The sequence below is a fragment of the Gracilinanus agilis genome, chromosome 4 (assembly GCF_016433145.1).
Source record: "Gracilinanus agilis isolate LMUSP501 chromosome 4, AgileGrace, whole genome shotgun sequence".
NCBI classification, from domain to species: Eukaryota; Metazoa; Chordata; class Mammalia; order Didelphimorphia; family Didelphidae; genus Gracilinanus; species Gracilinanus agilis.
In genome coordinates this window covers 854,621-877,993 of record NC_058133.1, presented here as the reverse complement: position 1 = coordinate 877,993, position 23,373 = coordinate 854,621, and the positions used below count along the sequence as shown (strand labels likewise).

At 58.4% G+C, this 23,373-nt stretch overlaps 1 long non-coding RNA gene across 1 annotated transcript; it reads right to left on the bottom strand.

The window, feature by feature from the left end:
* Nucleotides 1-6,691: 6,691 nt before the first annotated feature.
* On the bottom strand, nucleotides 6,692-7,437 carry LOC123246950. Its single transcript, XR_006506126.1, has 2 exons — nucleotides 7,285-7,437; nucleotides 6,692-7,100 (listed from the first exon to the last, which is right to left on the bottom strand). It is a non-coding gene; the product is annotated as an uncharacterized LOC123246950 (long non-coding RNA).
* Between the last annotated feature and the right edge of the window lie 15,936 nt (nucleotides 7,438-23,373).

The following is a 23,373-nucleotide window of genomic DNA, read 5'->3' as shown; positions in this document are numbered from 1 at the left end:
AAAGAGGCCGGGACCGGGGCAGCGACGCCTTCTGTGACCCCAAGACAAAGCCCAGCGAGGCCAGGACTGAGCTTCGGAGGCTCCGATTTCGCCGAGACGATGAAAGGGCCAGAACCAAACCGGACTTCCCGGCACGAAAATGAAATCTTAACTTGTAAAGGCCTGCCGGAGCCCGGGAAGAGGCCACCCAGCACCCTCCCAGGCTGCTCGCACCGAGAGAGGACGACGGGGACACACAAGGGGAGGGACACGGAGGGGCCCCAGAAGCTGGGGGCCATGAAGGGAAGCGGGAGGAGAGCCCAAGAAGGGCTCCCGGGCACGACAAACGAGAGGTGGCGTCCAAGCAAGGGAGGGCAAAGGGAAGGGGCCGCCCTGGTCAGGGACGAGTTGCCTGGCCCGGGTGGACTCGATCTCGTGACTCTGAAAGAAGCCGCGATGGCCAAGCCACTGTCGGAGCAGGAGATGGCCCAGGGCCGGGGAAAAGCGGGCAGAGGGAAGGCCAAGGAGTCTGATTCCAACAGCGCCCCCCTTCTTAAGGGCCAATCAGAGAACAGCCAGGAAAGGCAACAGGCCAGGAGAGGCCACGTCCGGGCCCTTTCTGGGAGGGTTGGCAGAAAGTTCGTCTAGATTTCCCGAGTCGGAGAAATGCCGGCTGAGACGGCATCACAAAGTCCATTCAGAAGCGGCTGTTCCAGTCATCAAGGTCACAGCCATCTCCAGAACGGCTTCGGGACCCACTTTTCGGGTCGGTCCACAAGCATTTATGAAGCCCCTCCTGGAGGCCAGGCCCGAGCTGAGACGGGGGACAGGAGCAGTCTGGGGAGAAGAGCCCCCACACGCCGGGCGACAGTCAGGATCCAAAAGGATCGTGACAGGCCAGAATCCTGGGACAAGCTGAGACGACGCCGGCTCGGGCGGATGGAAAGGGGGCCCCAAACATCAGCTCCCCAAGGAGGAGAGGCCGGCAGTCCTTCAGACTGCAGGCTCGGGGAGGGGAGGGTGTGAGACGGGGTCCGGAGCATTCTCTGAAGGCCCGATGCCGGCCCCCTGGAGGTCATCCCCAGACCACGGCAGGAGGACGGGTTAAACCCAGGGTCTGTGAACTTGTTTTTCTAGACGTTTTGGTAACTTTCTTTTCCTTACAATAAAACCTCCCTTTCTGCCTCGGTAACCCTCTGCGACGGAAGGACAAAGGGGAGGCAAACAGGACTCAGGAGGCTACGGATATCGGTATCGGCATGTGCTCCACCGACTTCGTAAGCCGGGGCTGCTCGGGAAGGTGAAGAGCCTCGACGAGGGGCGATTCCGAGGGCCGTGAGCGCTGCCCCTGAGCGCCCAAAGGGCTGCCACCCATGAGCAGAGACTCGCCCCACTTGGCCCCGGAGGGCAAAGCTCAAAGCAGAGGCAAAGTCCAGCATGGGCAGGGCAGAAAACGCTCGGATGAGTTATCCCGAAGTGGGATGGCCAGCCACAGAGCCAAGGGCTTCCCCACGTCCTGAGGGTCTCGAACAAAATCGGGGGGGGGGGACCCCTGAAGGTACAGGCTGGCCCCGGGGGCTGTCAAAGTCCTCTCCATGCCTGAAATGGGGCAACTTCAAGCCCAGTCCCAAGTCTGTCCAGGCCCCGCTCTTCCTCCTCAGAGATCCTGCCTGACCTGATCCGGGCCCCGGGCCAAATGCCGGCTTAGGAACCCTCTGCTGGACCTTTGCTCTTCCGAGCTATGTGCTTTCATCGGAGCATCCTGAGAACGGAGAGCTGCCCGGGAAGGGGCCCTCAAGGTGGAAGTGCGAGGAACTGAGAGCTGAGACAAAGTCTCTCTGGGCAGACTGTGCTCTCGCCCAAGGGCCTTCCCCGAAGACATTCAGGGGATCTGACGTCGGTCTGCCCTTGTTTGGCGCTGGAGCTGGCATCCTCGTGGGTGCAGGGAGCCTCTCCTCGGCCCCTCTTCACCCCCATTACGCCCAATACCATGTGGGCGAGCTGTCAGGAGAGAGACTTCCCAGCACTTTCTATGGGGGCCGTTCCAGGCCTGCCCCTCACTGAGTTCATGCAGGCCATGTCTTTGGGGTCCACAACGTAAACATGGGGGCAGGGGTGACCCCGGGAAGCCGGGCTGGCTCACCAAAGCCCAGCCCTACTGGCACGGGACCCCTCCCTCAGGGAGGCTCTGATGACCTTTCAAAGGCGTCCCTGCTTCGCCATGACAGCCTGGCAGGGAGGCTCCACTCACTGCCAAGACAGGGCAGGGACAGGCACGAAAGCCCTTTGTGGCACGGCCAGCGTCGCTCGCCCCGTGGGACGTGGACGGAAAAGAAGGGGTTGCTCTGGACGGCGCGGCGAGGAGGATGTCGGGCCGCCACCCCCCGCCCCCAGAAGCGTCCTTACCAGCACGGCCCAGTTGTTCGTGTGTCCACTCTTGAAGAGCTGCTCTGCTTGACCCTGCGAGAGAGACCGAAAAGGGTGAGACAGCTGGAGCATCTCGAGGGCGAAGCTCGGAAGGAGCCGGCCCCACCGCCACCATGACGGCCAGGACCGCCCAGCAGGAATGGCAGCTCGGCGGGCTGCCGGGTCTGGAGCTGGGGGCTCCCATCCCCCTGCGACTCCCTACTCTGCGGGCCTTGGGCCTAAGGCCTTTGTGACCTCCCCTCCAGGCCCTTCCCCACCCTAATGGAGAGAGCGCATGGATGGACCACCCTAAGCTACCGGACTAACAGGCCAGCGCAGGCGGGGAAGGCCCAGAGGAGGGGAGGAGGCGGCGTCCCGGCCCAGGCAGACAGCTCTGAAATCAGGGGCGCCTCCCGTGGGGAGTCTGCACCCCCAGCTCTCAGAACCTGCTCTGAACCCGCCATGCCACAGGAAAGGCAGCCTACCCGGCCTGGGCACACGGGAGGCCGATGAAAGGAAACTCTCCAGGGGGCAGAACCGTCCACGCCCTCAAATGCCAAGTGTGAAGGGGGCCCTCGGGCTGCCCGGAGAGGCTCAGGGCACGGGAATAGCGATTCTGGGAGGGCGTGTGACAAGCTGGGCTGGGCTTCTCCGAGGAACCCTGGGTGCCCCGTGACCGTGGAGAGCCACCCACGGCCATCCTTCCCGGCCCTGAGGGGCGGAGAGTCCAAGCTCAGGCCGCTGGGGCACGGCCCGCCTGTGCGGTGACCGGGTCCCTCCTGGGCCGGCAGGGACCCCCGCCGAGGCTCCCAGCTCCCCATCCGGTTCCTCCCGGTGGCTGGGGCCCCACTGGGTGCAGCGGGCAGGCCCCGCTCTGCAGTTCCCGCCCTCCGTGGCGGGGGCCCTGCTCAGACTCTGCTGGGGGGGACGGGAGGGCTCCGGCCCGGATCACCCGTCGGCTGCGCCGCTCCGGTTCGGCCCATGGAGGAGGACGCCCAGGCTCGTGGCGTGGGTCAGGAGCCAAACAAGGCCAGGGCGGAGGAGGGACACCCGGGGAGACAGGCTGGGATTCCTCAGCTCTCCTCAGGCATTCCCACCTGGCCCCGCCCGCTGGGCCGGGCCCTCACCCCCCTCCACTCCCTGCCCGGCAGGACACGCTCCCCTCTCGGCCCCCTCCCAGGGCCACGGCGGGGACAAGGGGGTAACCGAGGTGGTGTGGAGAGGCACCGGGGGGCGCACCAGGCAAGACCCCGGGCGTGGGGTGGGGTGGGGGGCGGAGGAGCGCGGCTTCAGGACCCTCCTTCCGCCCCAGGTGGCCCCGCCCCCCGCTGCCACCCTCCTCCCTCAACGAGGGGCCCCGCCCCTCCAAAGACTCCGCCCCCGCCCGGCGCTGTCCTCCTTCCCTCCTGCTTTCCTACCTCGATGCGTTTGTCCGCCCCTGTGCCTGCGCAGCCTGGCGCCAGCAGCAGCAGCAGCAGCAGCAGCCCCAGTCCCGGGCCGGCCGAGGCCGCAGTCCTTTGGACTGAGCCCAGGCCACAGCGCCCCGCCATGTTCGCCGGCTTGGGCCTCCGCGCCTCTACCTGCTCCGCGTACGCGCACGCGCACGTCCCAGCGTGGACTGTCAAGTGCGCGCGCCTGCGCCCTGCCGCCCTGAGCCGTCCCGCCCCTCTCGGACTGCCGCAGACTTGGGCGTGGCCACAGCGTGCCCCTCCTCTATCTCGAGCGGTGCCTCCCTCCCCCACCCCCGCGCCCCACCCCCTTCCCCGGGAATGAAACCGAGGTCTCCCCCTGGGCCCCGCTCTCCGCTTTCCGCCCGGCTGCCCCCTGCGCCCGCGGGTGCACCGGGGAGGGTGGATGAAAAGGGCAGAGGGGCGGAGGGACGGATATAGGCGCGGGGGAGAGAGCCAGGAGGTCCTGGGTTCCAATGTGGCCTCTGACACTTCCTAGCCTAGTGACTGTGGGCAAGTCACTAAACCCCCAGGACCTAGGCCAGACTGCTCTTCTGCCTCCCAACCAATACACAAGCTGGAGACCCAGACGGGAGAGAAGGGGAGGGGGAGGAGGAGCGCAGGAGATGGCTGCCTGGCTGCCTGGCTGGCTGGAGGGTGGATGGTGCGGGATGAAAATGAACATCCAATAACTCCAAGTATTGTGTTTTAGAAAGTGCATTAGCCGTCACGTGACGGAGAGGAGCTGGAAAGGACGAAAGCCCAACCCGGGCAAAGCCCTGGAGCCCCCCCCAAAGTGAGAGGGCGGAGCTGCGCGAACCTCTCTCTCCCTTAGGTCCGTAGGTGAGGTGAGGAGGGGCGCGGCCGATGGGGCGCTGGCCAGGAGTTCTGGGGAAGCGGAGGGAGGGAGGGATAGGAGAGGGGAAGGGGGGGGGCGGCCAGACAAGTGGATACACACACCATGGAGCGCACATCCGGGAGCAGCCCTGGAGCGGGAAGGGGCTGAGGCCCCCGGCCTGTTCCCCAGGTCCCCCCCGGGGGGCTTCCATGTTGCTGCAGATCCCGTCCCATCGGCCCCTGCTGTTGACCCACCGGACAAGGACCCCGGCGGCGGCGGCGGCGGCGGCGGGACTTTCTTTCCTGGTGCTTAAATGTCTGGCTCCAGCTCCTGTGGAAGCCGCCCATCCCCCCCATCCCCGGCTGCATCTCCCCCTATGGACGGTGGCTCTTGCCAAGGCTCCTGGGCTCCGAGTCCTTCGGGGCCTGAGGGGAGACAGCTGGTGGCTTGGCTCGGCTCTCCGGCCGTGGGTGGCCGTGGGTGGCCGTGGCTTGGAGCGGCCTCTCCACGGCAGAGATGGCTTCGAGGCCTGGCCTGGAAGCCGCCCCCTTGAGTCCAAGCAGATGGTCTCCTCCTGGTCGTGTTGGCCTCCCCTTAGTGCCCCCCCTCCAGGGAGGCTCCAGGCCCCCCAAGGGGAAGGGGAAGGGGAAGGGGCAGGGCTGCGGCTCTCCCTCACAGCAAGGACCCCCGAGGCCAAGGCTGACTGTGCTGCCCGGCACTGCGAGCCCGAGGCGCTGCCCGGCGAGGCTGCCTTGTACCCCTGCACCCAGCCTCTGCCATTTCCTCAGCCCCTCACCAGGGTCTTGCCCTCGGCGCCTGGCCAGGGACGTCCCCCTCTCCTTGGACAGAAGGCTGAGGGCGAGAAGGGTCCCCTCGTGTTTCCACGGGCCAGGGACAGTCCTGGAATTCTGACCGGGAGGTCCCGTGATGGGGAGAGACACTAGATGGGATGGAAGGAAAAGCAGCCAGCCGAGAACAGCCTGGACTGCCGAGGGCGGCCCGTGGCGGAGAAGCCTACGAGGCCAGCCTGGTCCTTTCTCCCGTCCCCGCCCCTCTCAGAATCGTCCCCGTCCCGGTGCTTCCTCACCCCTTGCCTCAACCCCACGTCTCTCCCCACTCCTAGCCAGAGGAACTCCCAGGTCCAACTTGCCTCCAGCATCGGGTACGCCGTCCCCCATTTGGCACGGCTCTTAGATCCTGTCCCTCTACGAACCCTGTGATCTGGCCTCCGCTCCTCACACACACTCCCTTCTCCCCTCTCCAAGCATTTGCCCCAGCCGGCTCCCCTGCCTGGTTTTCCTCCAGACTAATCTCAGATCCTTCCTTCTCCGGGAGCCTCTCCAGGCCCCTTAGCTCCCGGGGCTTCCCCTTCTCCCTCTCTTCTGTCTGCCTTTTGGGGGTCTGGTCACGGCCGGGAGCGTGCTGGGCTTTCACCTTCTCCTTCCCCGAGTTCTTGCTAGTGCAGGGCCTGGCATAGAGGAGGCCCTTAATAATGCTCGTGGAAGGCCTCAGAGCGTCCGTGCGCTCTGCACTGACTGCCACCATCTTGGCACTACGGCGGCGGCATAGCGGACGTCCTGCCGTGTTTCGTTGGTAATTGGCTCCGCGGCCACCCGGCTCAGCCTGGGCCCAGGCACCCGGCAGAGCTGGCGCAGTCCGCTTCTCTCGTGCCGGCCGGCGTCCCCTCGTTTGGCCCCAGAAGACCCAGCACAGCCCTTTCCTGTTTGGGAGTTTTCGTCGTGACCCCCAGCAAAGACTTGTGGGTGCAGGTGGGCGTGAAACCAGGAGCGTCCCCTCACTGGAGGGGCGCCATCAGCCGGACCTGAAGGCCACCCACCCTGGTCAGTGTTGCTGCTCAGGATAGTCCTGGCCCACCTACCAAGACCCCTCTGGGCCGGGCCCACTAGAGAAGGTCCCCTCCTCCTCTGGGGGTGGCTGGCCCTCCCGAGGTGGCTCGTCTGCCCTGCTTTGGTAATGGTTGCCCCTATCACCATTAAGAAACGGACTTGGCTCGGAGAAGGTACCTCAGTTTACCTTTATTGCCATTTACTTGCCCCAGGAAGCACAGAATTCCCACCGAGTGTAGAACAGGATGGAAGGCGGCCGTGAGAGCAGACGGCGCCCAGGACAGCTAGAGCAGCGAGGTCACAGGGGGAAGCCGAGCCCCACTGGACAGCCTGCCGGTCTGCACATCCGAGTCTAACTCGCCCTCCTCCCGCCTTCCCCACACACATGCTGCCCCAGCGAAGGATCCCTGCGAGGTCCACGTGCATCTGCGCCACTAAATTGCCGGTTCACGGAGAACGATCTGTTCCTTCTTGATTTACGTCGTTACTTAATTACGCTGCTGCCTCCGCAGTTGCCAAGGATGCCATCTGGCTGGTGAGCGCGAGGGGGGGGGGGCACTCTAAGACGGTGCTGTTTTAATCCTGTTTTATACAGAAGGAAACTGAGGCAAACAGCAGCCAAGCACACACACTTCACCTCGGCTTCCCCCCAGGGTGGTTGTGGGGCTCAAAGGGAACCCAAACAGTCTCTCCCTCACTCAGGGCCCTCCCACTTCTCCCCACGCCTCTTCCGCCACACTCTGGATCAGGAGCCTTCTCCACTTACCACGCTCACTTCCTGGGGGCTTGGTGGGGAGCTTCTTCCCTCCACTGCCATGGGAACAGCCTTCTGTGGCCCTGGCAGCTGAGGAGCCCCCAGTCTCTCTTCCCATCTGTGCTGGCACATCCAGGTTCTCTCCGCTCCAGCTGGAAGACACGGGAGAAGGAGGCTCAGATGTGGGCGTGTTTGTGTGGGCGTAGACACACGTGGGCCGTAGGTAACCAGGCCCGGGCGATTGGCCAGCCTAGCAAGTGGCCATGTGAAGGGAGGACGTTTCTTTCCTTGGCTTCCCAGAGTCGAATGAGGAGAAGTGGGCAGAAGTTACAGGGAGGTCATTTTCTGCCCCGTTGACTCTGGGACAGTATGTCAGCTTGCACCCGCGAGAGCTGGTCCTTGGAGTATGCACAGATGTTCCCTCCCTGGTTCTAGCCCAAACCACCATGTGGAAGCTTGGAGTGAGCCTCAGCTCTCCAGGAGGAAGGATGGATGAACCAGGGCAGCAAGAACCACCAGCTTGGGACCCAAGCCTCAAGGCACCACCTCTGGAAGCCCACCAGGGAGCTGTACCCAGGAGGAAAGTCAGAAAGATCCTTAAAAAGAGAAAAATGCTCCCAGGAGCTGGCACTGGGAAGAGCCTATGTGGCATCCTGTGCCATAGACTGGCTGCATTGGAAGGGGTCCCTTAAAGGTCTTTAAGCAAAGGCTCGGTGCCCACCTGTTGGGTATATTGTTGGGCTGAGCTAGCTAAACTCTGGGGAGGCACCACAGGGAAGAGAGTCCCAGGCCCCAAGTTAGGAAGACCCGAGTTCAAATCTGACTTCAGATACTTCCTAGCTGGGCAAGTCCCTTAATCTCACTGGCCTTAGTTTCCTCATCTATAAAATGAGCTGCACACACAGTAGGTGCTCTTGTTGGCTTGACCCCACACCACTGTCTTTTTCCATTTTTATGAGGTATTCATGTATCCGTGTAGTCTCCCTTCAGGCAAATCCGTCCACAGTGTTGGGTCCAAGGCAGAGAAGGACTTTTTCTCCAACCCTCGTCACATTGGAATCAGGCTTGAATCTTCACTCTGAGAGCATCCTTGGATTTCGGCTGTTGGGCCTGTGATTAGGGCGAGCCCCCGAGGTGTCAGCGCGGTCAGGTGGGGAGGACCGTGAGCTCAGCCCGCAGCCTGGCAGCTATTGGGGAGCCTGAAGCGGAAGCTCTCGACTCTCCTCTCTCAGGATCCAACTCGCCTGCCACCAGCCTTCCCTTTCCTGTTCAGCTCTGGAGGAGGAGGAGGTCACGGGCGGAGCCGAAAGCCCCGTGTGCCTGGGCAGAGGTCCTGGCGGGCCTGGACAAGAAGCCAGGGCCCTCTCAGCAGCGGCAGCCACGACTGGCTCCGAGGAGCATCTCCGGCCTTAGTCCCCGTCCTGGCTGGCTTGGGCTTCGCTGCTTTTCGGTTATCGAGGAGGGGGAGCAGAATCATCTCCAGAAGTTCCGCTGCGTCAAAAGGAGGCACTGGTCAATCTCAGTCTTCAAAAGGCGGGTGATCCCACATGCACTGGGTTCGAGGTCTCCGCTCCAGTTCAGGATGAAGTGGGAAGAGCCTGCTGGGCTCCTGAGGGCCAGGCTCGGGCCACAGGTGGGTTGTGGCTCATTAAGGCTCTCAGCCCTCTTTCCAGGGCCGTCACTGGCTGGCTCTAAATACCTCCCTTTGCCCGGACTCTTCTACCCTTCAGCAGGAGGAATTCCGGGCTTGACCGCTACCAACTCACACTGAACCACACAGTGGTCCACCAAGACAGGGGAGGAAACTGAGGCAAAGGGGGCGTACGCAGGGTCATGCTACTAGGAAGTGTCTGAGGCCGGATTTGAACCTGGAACCTCCCGTCTCCTGGGCTAGTGCTCGATCCACTGAGCCACTGCGAGAGCAGACTGGCTTAAGCGGACCTTAGACTGTTGAGAAGCTGGCTTGACTGACCCGGATGGTGGGTTGGGCGGGAGCGAGGCATCTTGGGAAGGAAGAACCTGCACTGAAGGGCTTTCGGTCGGGGGCGTCCTGGAGCTTCTTGGGGCAGAGAGGGCCAGTTTCCTCACTCTGCATGGAAAACGGGCTAGGAGGGATCTGTTCCCCGCGGAGATCTCCGGGGGCAGAGACGTCAGGCGAGGTGCTCTGAGCATGGGCCAGCCTGCCACCCCTGTGTGGCCGAGGCCTTCCGTGAGCTCTCTCCCCTTTGCATCAGCACCCTTAGAACGTGGCAGCCGCCCGCCCACAGCTCACGCACTCTGGAACCAGACGGCCAAGCCCCAGTTTTCTCGGCACGCGGGCCTCTCTGATATGTGTTTATATGGGCCGTTGTGGTGGAGGTGGGGAGGCCATCGATGCTGTAGGAGTAGAGGCGGCGGATCCGGCCACCGACGGGGGGGAGGCAAGAACGTGGGCAGCCAGAGCCAGGAAGCTTGGAGCCTGGGTGGCTTGGGGGGAGCTGCAGGCCTGAACTCGGGAGCCGGCGGAGCTGGAGGAGTACACGAGATGGGAGTTAAACCCGCAGCAGCCGAGCAAGCGGCCCTTGCTCCAAGCCCTTGCCGCCTTCAGGTGGGGGAGAAAGGCCCGAGGCAGCCAGGCCTACCAGGGGAACGCAATGGCAGCATGAGTTCACGGACATCCGAGAGCATCTTCGGGTGCCCGGGAGGAGCCGCTCCACCCTTCCCCAGAGACCCTGAAGCTGTCCAAAAGCAGGTTTAAAAGGAATGTGTTACAGGACCCTTCTGGAGTCTTCAGCAGAGCATCGCCAGTGAATGCGGTGACAAAAGCAGGGCACCTCAGGCTCTACAAACAGGCCTCGTCCCTCCCTCCTCTAAGTGGGCCGTGCCAGCGTAAGGTCTGGGAGGAGAGTGCAGAGAGGCCGCGTCAGGTCGAACCGAGGATGGGCTGAGCCGTGCTCTGTTACACGCTGTCGCCTCCGCTGACCCTCCGTCAAAGGGGGTTGGCCTGATCGCCCCTGAGGTCCTCTGGGGCTCTGGACCAGGGTGGCTCCGAGGAAGCTCTGGCTTCATGGCTTCCTTGGCTTGAGGCTGCCCTGTAAGAAAGACTTTGCTCTGATGCCTGGGGCGAGGCCACCAAGGCCCAGAGGGTCAGCGGAGGCGACAGCGTGTAACAGAGGATGGATGGATGGCTGCATGGAGGAGAAGTAGGTGGCAGATCAAAGAGGGCTGGTAGGCGATAATGCCTTGTGGATGCTGGATAGGTGAGAGATAACAGATTGCTAAAGGACAGGTAAGTAATGGACAGACGGGCAGACGAGAGACAGACCCTAGAGAGGCGTGGATTTCTAGCTAGAGGACAGGCACAAAGATAGGTGTCCGAGGGAAACTCCATGAAGAACTTGGGTCAATGTGGGGGAATCAGAGCCATCCCCAATGGGTAAGACGTGGATGGCCAGCCTTCAGATAAAGAACTCGAGGCCACACAGGAAGAGATGCTTGGAATCCCCCTGAGTGGCCCAACTCTGAGCTGTCCTCTCACAACCATCCAGCTGACTAAGTCGACAAATGCTGGAGGGGGCGTGGAAGAGAGGACACAAATATGTTGCTGGCAGAGCTGTGAACAGAATAGCCATTTTGAAGAGCAATTTGGAATTCTGGCCAGAGAGCTACAGAACAATATATTCTTCAGCCCAGCAATTCTAGCGGAGCTATTTCCCAGAGAGATTGGGGAAGAGGAAAAGGATTTCCATGATCTAAAAGATTTCTTTCTTTTTTATTACATTTTTACCTTTTTTAACTATTTATTTAATTTAGGGGATTTTTTTTCCATGGATACACGATTCGTGTTCTTTCCCTCCTCTCCTCCCTCCCCCTCCTAGAGCCAATAAGCAATCCCACTGGGTTTTACATGTGTCATTGTTCAAAAGCTATTTCCATATTATTAATATTTGCAATGGAGTGATCATTTAAAGTCAACATCCCCAATCCTATTCCCATCAAACCACATGATCAATCCTATGTTTTTCTTCTGCGTTTCTGCTCCCGCAGTTCTTTCTCTGGATGTGGATACATTCTTTTTTCATCAGTCTCTGGGGATCATCCTGAGTCACTGCATTGTTGCTAGTAGCAAAGTCAGTTACATTGGATTGTGCTACAATGTATCAGTTTCTGTGTACAATGTTCTGCTCATTTCACTCAGCATCAGTTCATGAAGGTCTTTCCAGTCTTTCCAGGGGAAAAGAGCAGTAGAGGCTAGGCAATGGGGGTTAAATGACTTGCTCAGGGTCATACAGCTAGGAAGTGTCCAAGGCCAGATCTGAACCTAGGACCTCCAGTCTCCAGGCCTGGCTCTCATTCTAGTGGCCCTCTACAGATTTACTATTTAAAGAAGGCTTCATTTGTGATGTTAGCTTCCAGAGAATGACCTGAGAAGTGGGAACACAAAAGGCAGCATCTAGATGTACATGTCTTTGACCAGATTATGGTGGGGGTGGGAGGGGTAATTTCAAAGAGGAAGAGGTATAACTGGCAGATGAAGAAGAGATAGGAAGCCAGATATAAATGGATAATCGATGAGAGACAGACCCCAGATCAGTCCTGCCTTCCAAGGACTTACCCCCTAATGGAGGAAGGCCACCCAGCAACAGGAGCTGGACAGGGGGTTGGAGAAATGAAGTGTGTCCTCAGGGGCCAGGGAAGGGTGCTTCAGGGTAGGGGCCCCACAGAAAAAGCCAAGCTGAGCTCTCCAATCATAAAGTTGGGGAGGGCTGGTCTGAGGAAAGGCGATGGAGGCCGAGGTCTACCTACAGTATTTTGAGGAGCCCTGCCGGGACAGTGCCTGACCAAAACCCAGTGTCCCCCAGTCATGGGCCTGGGGACTCCCACAGTAACTGAAGGTAGTTCTGCAAGTGGAGGCCCCTAACGATTCTGCACTGAACAAACGATTGCTCTGATGAACTGCTTGTCTTCCTCATCTGGATCAGAATTCCTGTTCCTGCTCACAATTTCATCCTGCTGTTCCTGTGTCTACTGGGTCTTCCTTCTCTAGTCTAGACAGAATCCCCAGGACAGCCTGTAATTGGCGTTGGGGGTCATCTGGAGCTGTTTGTTTCCAGCAAAGATGACCTCCTCCCCCCCTCCACCTCCTCAGGACAAGAAGGGGCACAAAGGCCAGGAGGCATGCGTGAGGTGGGATGTTCCCAAAGGCCTTGGGAGCCCTGGGTGCCTCGGGTCTGAGCACACATCCTGCTGTGCTCAGAAGCAGAGTAATATGGCAGGGATAACCCCACGACCACGCACATTTCCTGTCATGGCCCTGTTGGAACGAATCCGCTGCTAATTGAAGGCTTTCTGAGTATCGCCTCACCTACACAGGGAGTGCCAGGAAGCAGTCTACGGGCGCTTCCCTGCCAGCGCTGGGTCGGGATTTACCGTCTGGGTTTTTGTTGGTTTTAATACATTCAAAGTTGAATGAGTGCCAAGTAAAATGGCCAAGTGGTCCTTCCACATAGAAGGGTAGCCTCGGCGCTCCCTTGGGCCTTCTTGGCATTCTCGTCTCTGCTTCTAACCAGTGTGGCAGCGGCCCTCTTTTCTTTCTTTTCTCTTCCCCCGCTCCCATGCCTATGCCCCCCACACCCCTTCTCGGCTCTTGGGGAACGAAAGCCAGAGGGATGTGGTTGTCGGGCCTGGCTCTGGAAGCATCATGCTTTCCCTCACTGAGTTCTCTGTGTATGGAGGAAGCTGACATGTCCCTGCCAAGTAGTGCACCCCAGGGAGAGAGGGTAAGTCCAACCAAGGTCCCAGAGCTATCTGGTGGCTTCCAGGAGCAGAGAAAGCCTTGGGCAGAAGATCCCTGGCGTGCAGCCCAGAGGGTGCCTGGGATCCCAAGATTCGAGAGGAAGGAGCCCTGCCTTGGGAGCCCGGCTCAGGGGGGGGAAGCGAAGGGGGCTGAGAACCCAGCAAAGGGGTAAAGGGCAGGGAGGGGCCTCTGCTCTGGCTTGGCTTGTTTTAGACTGAAGGAAGGGCTGGGGGGAGAAGCTGAAGGCGGGCCTTGTGGCCTCTTGTCTGGGCACAGACCCTGGGGGGAGCCGTAATGTGTGGGGCAGGGGGCTTCCCTGTCTCTGAGCTTCAGCTTCCTTCTCTGGGAGTGCTGGGGCACCCACAAGAGTCTAGGAAACAGGCACCTTAAATGGTGCCTCTGTGAAAGGGAATTCTTTATTCTCTTTGTCTATGTTGAGTTCATCAACCCAAAACTTAAAAACATCCCTACTTAACACTAAGTAAGGAAGTTCACAGTCACCTTTTAACTCAGTCAGAAACTTGTGAATCCTTTGATAAGAGTTGACACCTTCAGAGGATGAGGTGTGGATCCCACAGACACTGGCCCCTGGGCAGAGCTAGACGATTTGGAAACTGTGATTGGCCCCTGTGAAGAGGAGCAGGGACAAGAAGTCCCCCAAAAAGCAAGCCCTGAACTCCCTCAGAGCAGATGGTCTTTGAGAAGATAGTCTGAAGGGATTGTCTTCTGGAGATAGTCTACTGCTGGGGAGTCTTCCAGGGAGCTTCGCTGGAGCTCAGCTTCAACTTAGACCCTGACTCCTGGACTACTTTGTGGGGTGAGTGAAAGGTTGACTCCTTTCCTAGCTTCTGGAGGGACTAGTTTCCATCTTGGAGGGGGCTGTGTGGTTACTCACTATCAGCCTTCCTGGTTGAGAGCTAATCAATCTCTGCCTGGATGAAGCAGATCCAGAGTAAGACATTTAGGTTGATGGGATAGATCACCTCTCTGACCTCTTCGCATTTCTCTTCTTTCTTGTCTCTTCTCTATTTGGATATTTGTCCTTTTCTATATCTGGAAATGGATTTTCTGACTCGAGATAGGATAAATACTGGCGACCACATAATCTCACACGGTCATTGTCCAACCACTCATTTTCACTTTTACACCTCCACCTCATACAGGCACTTCCTGGCACTAGGCCTGGGTGGATTCTGCTAGAAGACCGCACCAGGCTCTCTTGTGGGCCTGGCACAATGGCCAAAAGTAGAGGCAGATTCATCGGGCCACTGTGTGGAGCACCGCCAGCAAACGTTTGGGAAGGGCTTCCTAGGTGCCAGGCCGGGTCAGGCTAAAGGGCCAAAGAAAGGCAATGAGTGAGCCGCGGCCCTTCCCATCCTCGCTGGCTGCCCCATTCAGGTTCAGGAGGCCATCGATGGTTCCAGGGCCCTGTTTGGCCGGCCAGAGCGGCACCGTCTGCTCCAGGCACTTACTTTTAAGAACGTGGCTCAGCTGGAGGGGATGCAGAAGAGGATGGCCAGAAGGTGCCAAGCCCTGAGCCCCCCCCCAGATCCAGGGAGGAATTCGGGCTGTTTTTGTCCAGAGAAGAGAAGACTCGGAGGCTGTAACCGCCTCGGGCTCCTCACCATTGTCGTGGCCAACCCCGTCTACCATGTGGCCTGCTTTTGGAAGGTGCTCCGGGGAGGAAGGCCAGTGAGCTGGTCAATCGGCGCTGCTTGGAAGTCGGGAAGAGAGGAGATTCCTCTTCCTCTGCCTCTCCTGCCTTTAGACAATGGCTGTGGGCACACAGAGGCTGAGCGAGTGGGGCCAGGAAGCCCAGGCGGAGTGTGTCAGAGCGCGGCTCAGATCCAGGCCCGCCCAACTCGAAGGCAGCTCTCCGTTCCCGCTGGCCTGGTAAGTGGGGCTTCATGAACGCGCTTCCCGGAATGGCTCCCTGCACCCGTCTCACACCCCCCCCCCCCAGAGCCGGCTTACAGGACCGAAAAGAGGGGAAGAGAACAGATTGGCGAAATCCCTCAGCGCCTTGGGAAGAGTCTGAGGCGGCCCAGAAGGGCCCAGACCAGTGGACTTCCCAGGCCTGCGAAGGAGGCCCGAGGGAGGCTTTGCCCTTTGCCTCTTTGGGGTCAAGCCTGCTCTGTGCAATTCGGTCAGGTTCAGCGGCACAAAGGTGGCCCAGTGGTTTGGGATCCCGAGTTCAAATGGGCTCTTGGACACTCCCTGCCTGCGTCACCCTGCACAGGACACTCAACCCTTCTGGCTCTTCTGCCCTGGAACCAAATACTCCGCAGCCACCCTCATTCCGAAGGTCAGGGTTCAAGAGCCGTCTCTGCACTGCTGACTTTGGATGGGTCGGGGACTTCCCCTGCTGGAGCCATTCTGAGGCAGAGCCCCGGAGCCTGGGCCCGGCCTCGGGCGTCTTCTTATTGGCCACTTCTGCCACAGTGCCCTTCTGGACCACCACCTGCGCAGCCATCCCACGGCCCGGGGAGCACCAGGCCTGGGAATAGGAGGGCCCGGCTCCGGCCTAGCCTTGGGCACATCCTAGCGGAGTGGCCCTGGGCAAGTCCCTTAACCCCACTGCTTAGAGTCGTTACTAGGACAGAAGGGAAAGGTAAAAGGCCAAAAAAGAGTGCAGTGGCTGTACTGTGTTTATCCACAGCTCCACTGACAATGAACTTGTGTGCCTCCCTCCCTTCCTTCCCACAATCCCTCCAACACGGACTCCTCTGCTGGAGGCTGGCGTCTTCTGACTCGGGTCAGGGACTCTTTCAGAGGGCAGTGTAGACGCGGCACCTGTGCTACTACTTAAACTGGCTGCTTTCTCCCAGTAGCCACCCTTGGGGCCTCCCCAGGGCAGGGTGCTTCTCCTTAGTCCTTGGGCACCCCCTGCAGGCCAGAGCTCCCAGCGCGCATCCTCACCGTTTGGCCACTTTCAGGCTGGCCTCACCTTGGGGGGTCTCTTGGCACAGATCCCAGGGCTCAGAGGCCCATTTTACAGATGAGGAAACCAAGGCAAACAGGGGGAAGTAACTTGCCCAGGGACCCACAGCCAGGCAGCGTCTGAGGCTGGACTTGAACTCAGGACTGCCTGACTCCAGGCCCAGCCACCGCTCTAGCGGCTGCCCTCCTGGCACAGGGTAAGTGAGCTGGCCCGGAGAGCTGCAAAGAGCCAGGTTTCCACTGCATGGCAGGAACAGCTCCTTTCAGTGCGGAGGCCTCGGGCACACAGTAGGTGCTTGTCTTCCCTCGGGGTCAGACTGGGGGGGAGGGGTGTGATGGAGTCGGAAGGCTCCCCAGGGCTCCCCGCACACTGGCTTCTCCTCCTCTGGCCTTGCAGGGCGGGGCTGCACGAGGCTCGGAGGGCCCAGGGCTGGCCACCTGCATGTGTGCGTGCATGCAGATACACAGACACACACACACACACACACACACACACACACACACACACACACACACACGGCTCGGCCCAACACACTGAATTTCCCTCAATGCAGGGAGGAGAATCCTGGCCCACCAGGAAGTTCCAGTGACTTGTCCAAGGTCCTACCAGGGTGCCGCAGCGCTCTCCATTCCCGATGCCGGAGCCGCCCCGGAGGCCGAGAGGAGGGAGGGTGGCCTTCTCCCGGCAGGTGGGAGTCCCTTAGCCGCAGGCTTCAGTGGCCAGAGCCCGGGCAGCTGCCTCGGTTCGGCTCCCGACATCCCTTCCGCGGGGGAGAAGGCCAGAAGGCCGGGCTGGAAGGAGGGAGGCTCCAGCTCGGCCTCTCCGCGCCGCCCCCGCAGCCCCCCAGGTGCCGGCAGGCTCCGCACGGCTCCGCTCGGCGCCCATTGGCCGACTTTTCCCTACGTGAGGTGACTGGCTCAGGGTCACTGCGAGAGGCGTCGGGCGGGCTCCCGGGAGGGCTGCAGCTAGCCGGGGCCTCTCGGCCTCCCGCCAGCTCTTCCGTTTTCAGCCGCGGCCAGCGGCTCCCTCTGACGTCATCACCATTTCTCCAGCCCCGAGTTTGGGGAATCGGGGCCGGCCCGGGGGACCCCCGCGCCCTGCTCCGCCTCGCCCGAGACCCCGACATCCGCGCGGGCCTGCTGGCAGGCGGGGGCGCGCTCCCAGAGCAGCGTTTGCCTCAGTTTCCCCGGGGGGCGGGGGCCGCGCTCTTCACGCGCCCGGCCCGGGGAGGCTCCTCCGCCCCCTCGGGGCTCCCCGAAGCCCCCCAGGACTTGGGAGCCCCGCGCGCTCGCCCCGCCTCGCTCCGGGCCCTTCGCCCCCAGCCCCGAGCCGCCCGGGCTAGGGCAGCCGCAGCGCGGCCGGAGCGTGCCCGCAGCCCCCGCAGCCCCCGCCCCCCCCAGGGGCGGGAGAGGGAGGGGAGGAGGGAGGAGCGCGGGCCCGGGAGGCCGGCCGGGAGGCGCCCGAGGCGCGGCGTGGGGAGTTTCTNCCCCCCCCCGTGTCTGGCCCTGTTTTCGCGGGGCCCTTGGGAGCCGCCTGAGGCGCCCAGCGCTGAGAGAGGAGCTCCCCGGCCCAAGGGCCCCCCAGGATGGATTTGATCCCGTTTTGCTGGCTTCCGGCTCAGCGCGGCGCTCAGTCAGTCAGTCAGTGAGTGGTCAGTCACCCAACAAGCGCTTCTTTAGAGGAGCCGCTTTGCGGGGGGGCCCCCCTCCCCCCCTTCTCTCCGTGCACCGGAGGGGAGGCCGGAGCGGAGCAGCTCAAGCTCTGCAGAACTGCTTGGAAGTGTCTGTCCAGCCCGGCTTGGAGAGTGCTGCGGAGGAGGGCGAGCCTGGCGTGGCGGCCTCCCACCCAGCGCTGGGCAGAGCCCTCTGAGTACTCAGCAGCTTAGGAGCTGGCTCTGAGGTAGCCCGAAGGGAGTGTCACCGAGGATGAGATTTGAGGTTGGGGCAGCCCCACTTCTGCCACTTACTATCCGTGTGACCTTGGCCAAGTCACTGGATCTCCCCATTTCTAGCCTGGAACTTTGTTGTTTTTTTTTTTTTTTTTAATTTTTATTTGGAATTTTCCCCTAGTTACATGTTTCATGTTCTTTCCCTCACCCAACCCCCCCCCCCCAGCCAACCCACAATTCCACTGGGTTTTACATGTATCATCGATCAAGACCTAATTCCATACTATTGATAGTTGGACTAGAGTTATCATTTGGTGTCTCCATCCCCAATAATACCCCCATGAGCCCAAGTGTTCAAGCAGTTGTTTTTCTTCTGTGTGTCTGCTCCCACAGTTCTTTCTCACACGTCCCTCAGCCTTGCTCTGGATCCTTGCATCGCTGCTAGTAGAGAAGTCAGTTACATTCGATTGTGCTACAATGTATCGGTCTCTGTATAGGATGTTCTCCTGGTTCTGCTCCTTTCACTCTGCATCACTTCCTGGAGGTCTTTCCAGTTCACAAGGAATTCCTCCAGTTTATTATTCCTTTGAGCACAATAATATTCCATTCCCATCAGATACCACAATTTGTTCAGCCATTCCCCAATTGAAGGGCATCCCCTCATTTTCCAATTTTTTGCCACCACAAAAAGCACAGCTATAAACATTTCTGTACAAATCTTTTCCCCTATGATCTCTTTGGGGTACAAACCCAGCAGTGGTATGGCTGGATCAAAAGGCAGGCAGTCTTTTATTGCTCTTTGGGCCTAGTTCCAAATCCCCATCCAGAATGGTTGGATCCATTTACAACTCCACCAGCAATGCACTAATGTCCCAATTTTGCCACATCCCCTCCAGCATTCATTACTCTCCCCCGTTATCATTTTAGCCAATCTGCTAGGTGTGAGGTGATACCTCAGAGTTGTTTTGATTTGCATTTCTCTAATTATTAGAGATTTAGAACACTTTCTCAAGTGCTTACTGATAGTTTTGATTTCTTTATCTGAAAATTGCCCATTCATGTCTCTCGCCCATTTATCAATTGGGGAATGGCTTGATTTTTTTGTACAATTGATTTAGCTCCTTGTATATTTGAATAATTAGGCCTTTGTTATAAGGATTTTTTCCCCAATTTGTTGCTTCCCTTCTAATTTTGGTAGCATTGGTTTTGTCTGTACAAAAACTTTTTAGTTTAATGTAGTCAAAATTATTTATTTCACGTTTTGTGAGTTTTTTTCTAACTCTTGCTTGGTTTTAAAATCTTTCCCTCCCCAGAGATCCAACAAGTATACTATTCTGTGCCTGGAGCTTTCTTTGTATGCAGGAAGAGACTGAGGCAGCTTCTCTAGAGCCCAGGGCTAAAGCAGCACCTCAGCTCCAATTCCTCCTCAGCCTTGAATTGGGAATCCATGAATTCCCAAATGTTTCTTTGAGCTGTGCCAATGGCCAGAAAGCCAGGGCAGGTGGCAGCACCCACACTCACCCTCCTTCTCCTGGATGGCCACCGGAGAGGGTGTTTGCTGCCCTTAGAGTGTCTGGGCCGGAGGAGTTGGGGAAGGGCTCTGTGGACCCAGATCAGCGCACTCTGACCACAGCCTCAGCTCCCTTTGGGCACAAGACAGGCACATCGGGTTCCAGAGGGCCCAGCCGGCGTGCCAAGTCCTCTGCCTGTTAGCGGTGGGGGTGGGAGAGGCAGGGCAGGGAGGAAGGCTGCCCTGGATGAGGAGGTGGAGCCAGGGAGCCGAGCTGGAGGCTGGCCTTAGCTTCCACTGCCTTTGGAGATATGTAGGAGTGTGCATGGGTGTATGTTCTAATTCTGCTAACATGTGCTGCTTCTTAGCTATGGGCTCCCACTTGGGAAAGCTGCGTGGGGTTGGATGGAAGCTGCCGCCCAGAGCAGGCAAGGAACAAGCCAGGCCCTCTCACTGGCTCCGGGGAGAGGGATGCTGGAGAGGTAGAAGAGGGCCAGCCCCGAAGGCTTCGAGCACTGGGCAGACAGAGGGTTTTCTGTTTGGTCCTTGAAGAGAGAGGGAGCCATAGATGGTTCCTGAGTATGTACCTCCGGCTCTGGAAGGGGGTCCTTTTTGGCAGCTGAATGGAGGCGGGACCACTGGCTCCTGAAAACATCCAGAATGGAGAGGCTGCAGGGCTGGCCCAGGGTGGAGGTAGGAAGGGGCCAGAGGAGGCAGGGAGGCAAAGGTGCATCTGCAGCCAGCCAGAAGTGGGGGAGGCAGTGCCACCCCTGGGAAGCTGGAGATGCCTGGTCTTGGCAGCAGATGGGAGCCTGGAGGTTCAGAGGGAGGCTGGTGCTGATTCTGGGGAGTCTCGAGGGAGCCTTGGGGATGCTGGGGTGAAGAGGCACCACCTGGAGGAGGATCTGGCCCAGGAGATGGGAATGGAGTGACTGGCTTGGCTGGAGGAGAACCAGGAGGGGGCATTAGGGAAGCCCTGGAGAAGCTCTCTGTGGAAGAGACGGGCAGTGCCAAGGGAAGAGGAGGAGGCCCAGAGAAGGCCCAGGGCCCTGGTGTGGCCAGACCCTTCTTGGCTCTGGAGCCTGAGGCTCAGTGAAGTGATGGCCGTGCTGCTGCTCTGTCTCCATGGGCTTGGTGGGAGCTCCAGGCCTCTCAGGCAGCTTTAGGAGTGGGTGCAGGTCTCACCCCACTTTGTGGCCCCTCTGGGGGAGCCTCAGGGCCTGGGGGGAGCGGAGCTCATGTCTTTGTAACTATGGGTCAGCCCAGCCCAGCCAAGCCAGGAGCTCCCAGGGGGCTTAGAAACTCCCTCAGGAAACTTCTACCTTGTTCCATGGGGAAGCCGAGCCCCAGTGGGCCTTACCAGAGGCCCAGGGGTGGCCAAAGAAGGGCCTGGCCTGGGATCCTGGGACGCTCCTACCAGCCCTTCTCCCCACCCCCAGATCCAGATGCCATTCCCCCTTGACCATATCAGTGGAGCACCCTGTTCCCCGCTCTGCCTCTCCCAGGCTGCTGCCTTCTGCTAGAGGGTCTCCGGATAACTTGGGGGAGGGGGGCCCACCGGTGGTGTTCTGCCCTTTTCTGAGGCATGGACAAGAGCTGATGAACCCCAGGCCAGAACCGTAGGGGACACCAAGGCATCAAATGAGGAGTGGGCTTCAGACCCCGACATTGGCCTGGAGGGCCCGACATCCCAGCAAGCCTTAGTCAGAGGAGGGGGCAAGGCTTGGACTCACCCCTCCCAGCTCCCTCTCCTCTTCGCCCCCACTTCCCCTTCTCCCAGGTCCTTCATTTGATGCCCGGCTCCATTGAGGACTCGTGAGCTCTGAGCCACAGAGTTTCCCACAAGGCATTCGATGTCCTCCAAGGTCTGGCCCTCGGCAGCCACCTTCTGGTTCCTCCCTTGGTCCAGCTCAAGGGTCCGTCCCCCCGACTCCCTGACCTCATAGCCTACGCCCCTGCCCCACTTCTTCTAGAACTCAGCCCGGAAGATAACTCCCCCAGGGGGGCTTTCTTCATCCCCCAGCTGCCCTCTCTCACCCTGGAATGGCCTAGGTATGGAAGTCCCTCCACAGGCCATGTGAGGATGGGATCCAGCTCTTTAGAAACCTTCATGTTCCTCTTTGGTCCTTGATGACCAGGCCAACTCCTTGCCCTGACTAGGCCCTGGCCTTCTGGCTCAGAATCCATCCTGTGCACTAGTTCCAAGGCAGGAGAGCGGCGAGGCTAGGCATAGGGGTGAAGTGACTTGTCTAGGGTCACACTGCCAGGAAGGGTCTGAGACCAGATTGGAACCTGGGACCTCATGTCTCTAGGCCTGGTTCTCCATCCACTGAGCCACCCAACTGCCTCCATAATAAATTCTTTTTTTTTTTGATTGAAGAATTTTATTTAATTAATTTAGAATATTTTCCCATGGCTATATGAATCATATTCTTTCCCCCCTTCTCCCCCCCACCCCATAGCTGACGCACAATTCCACTGGGTTTTATGTGTGTCATTAATCCAGACCTATTTCTATATTATTAATATTTGCATTAGAGTGATCCTTTAGAGCAGGGGTCAGCAATGTATGGCTCTCGAGCCATATCTGGCTCTTTTGAGGGCCAGATTTGGCTCTTTCTGCAGGAGCCATAAAGTCCATTTTTTTCAGGCGCTGTTACAGGAGCGGCACTGTAAGCACTGCACGGCTCTCACCAAATTACATTTTAAAAAATGTGGCATTTATGGCTCTCACGGCCAAAAAGGTTGCCGACCCCTGCTTTAGAGTCTATATCCCCAGTCATATCCCCATTGACCCATGAGATCAAGCAAATGTTTTTCTTCTGTGTTTCTCCTCCCACAGTTCTTTCTATGGATGTGAATAGCGTTCTCTCTCAGAAGTCCCTCAGAGTTGTCCTGGGTCATTGCGTTGCTGCTACTAGAGAAGTCCATTACATTCGATCCTGCCACAGTGTATCAGTCTCTGTGTACAATGTTCTTCTGGTTCTGCTCCTTTCACTCTGCATCAGTTCATGGAAGTTTTTCCAGTTCACATGGAATTCCTTTGAGCACAATAATATCCCATCACTGGCAAATATCACAGTTTGTTCAGGCATTCCCCAATTGAAGGACATCCCTTCATTTTCCAAAATTTTGCCACCACAAAGAGCAGCTATAAATATTTTTGTACAAGTCTTTTTCCCTATGATCTCTTTGGGGTACAAAGCCAGCAGGGGTAAGGCTGGATCAAAGGGCAGGCAATCTTTTAAAGTCCTTTGGGCATGTAAAAATAAAAACGGCAAGCACACAAATAAGGGACAAAGAACAATAAAAATAAAGGCTCAAATTGATTCTCAATACTTTTGATATTATTCAAAAGTATCTTCAATGGTAAAGTGAAGCGAAGTTCAACGATGAACTTCCTTTTAGGGCCAGGCACAAGGAACACTAGAGAGACTCTTGTTTAAGAAAAATAAACTATTTTTTTTTAAATATATATAAGGAAAAAAGGATTTCTAATTCTAGGGGATTCTAACTCCACCCAAATAAACTTCCAGATTCCACAAGGAACCACTTCTCCTGTGGTTCACAGGCAATGCTAATCCTCCCTGTTCTAACTAACAAAATTTTATACTATTCTAACTAAACCTACCACTCTAATTCTTAACTTTGCCTTTAAGTTACAAAGATAACCAAGGCTAGCTGGTTGAGTTTCAACAAGAAAGCTTAGGACTCTGAGCCTTAACAGACTCAGTCCAAACCAACCACCAGGTTTTTTTTTTATCTCTTCAGAGTTTAACCAATCTATACACAGCAACAGATAAATGAATGGTGTTTCCCAAGTTGGAAAAAAAAACACTCCACTCCTTCAAGTCTTTCCCTCAGACAGAGATAGTGAGAGGCAAAGATGTTACCTTCTCCAGCCCTGAGAGAGAAAAGAAGCTGCATGTGGCTCTGTCAACTGCCAGAAGCCAACTGCCAGAATGCACACCCAGAGAGTGTAACTG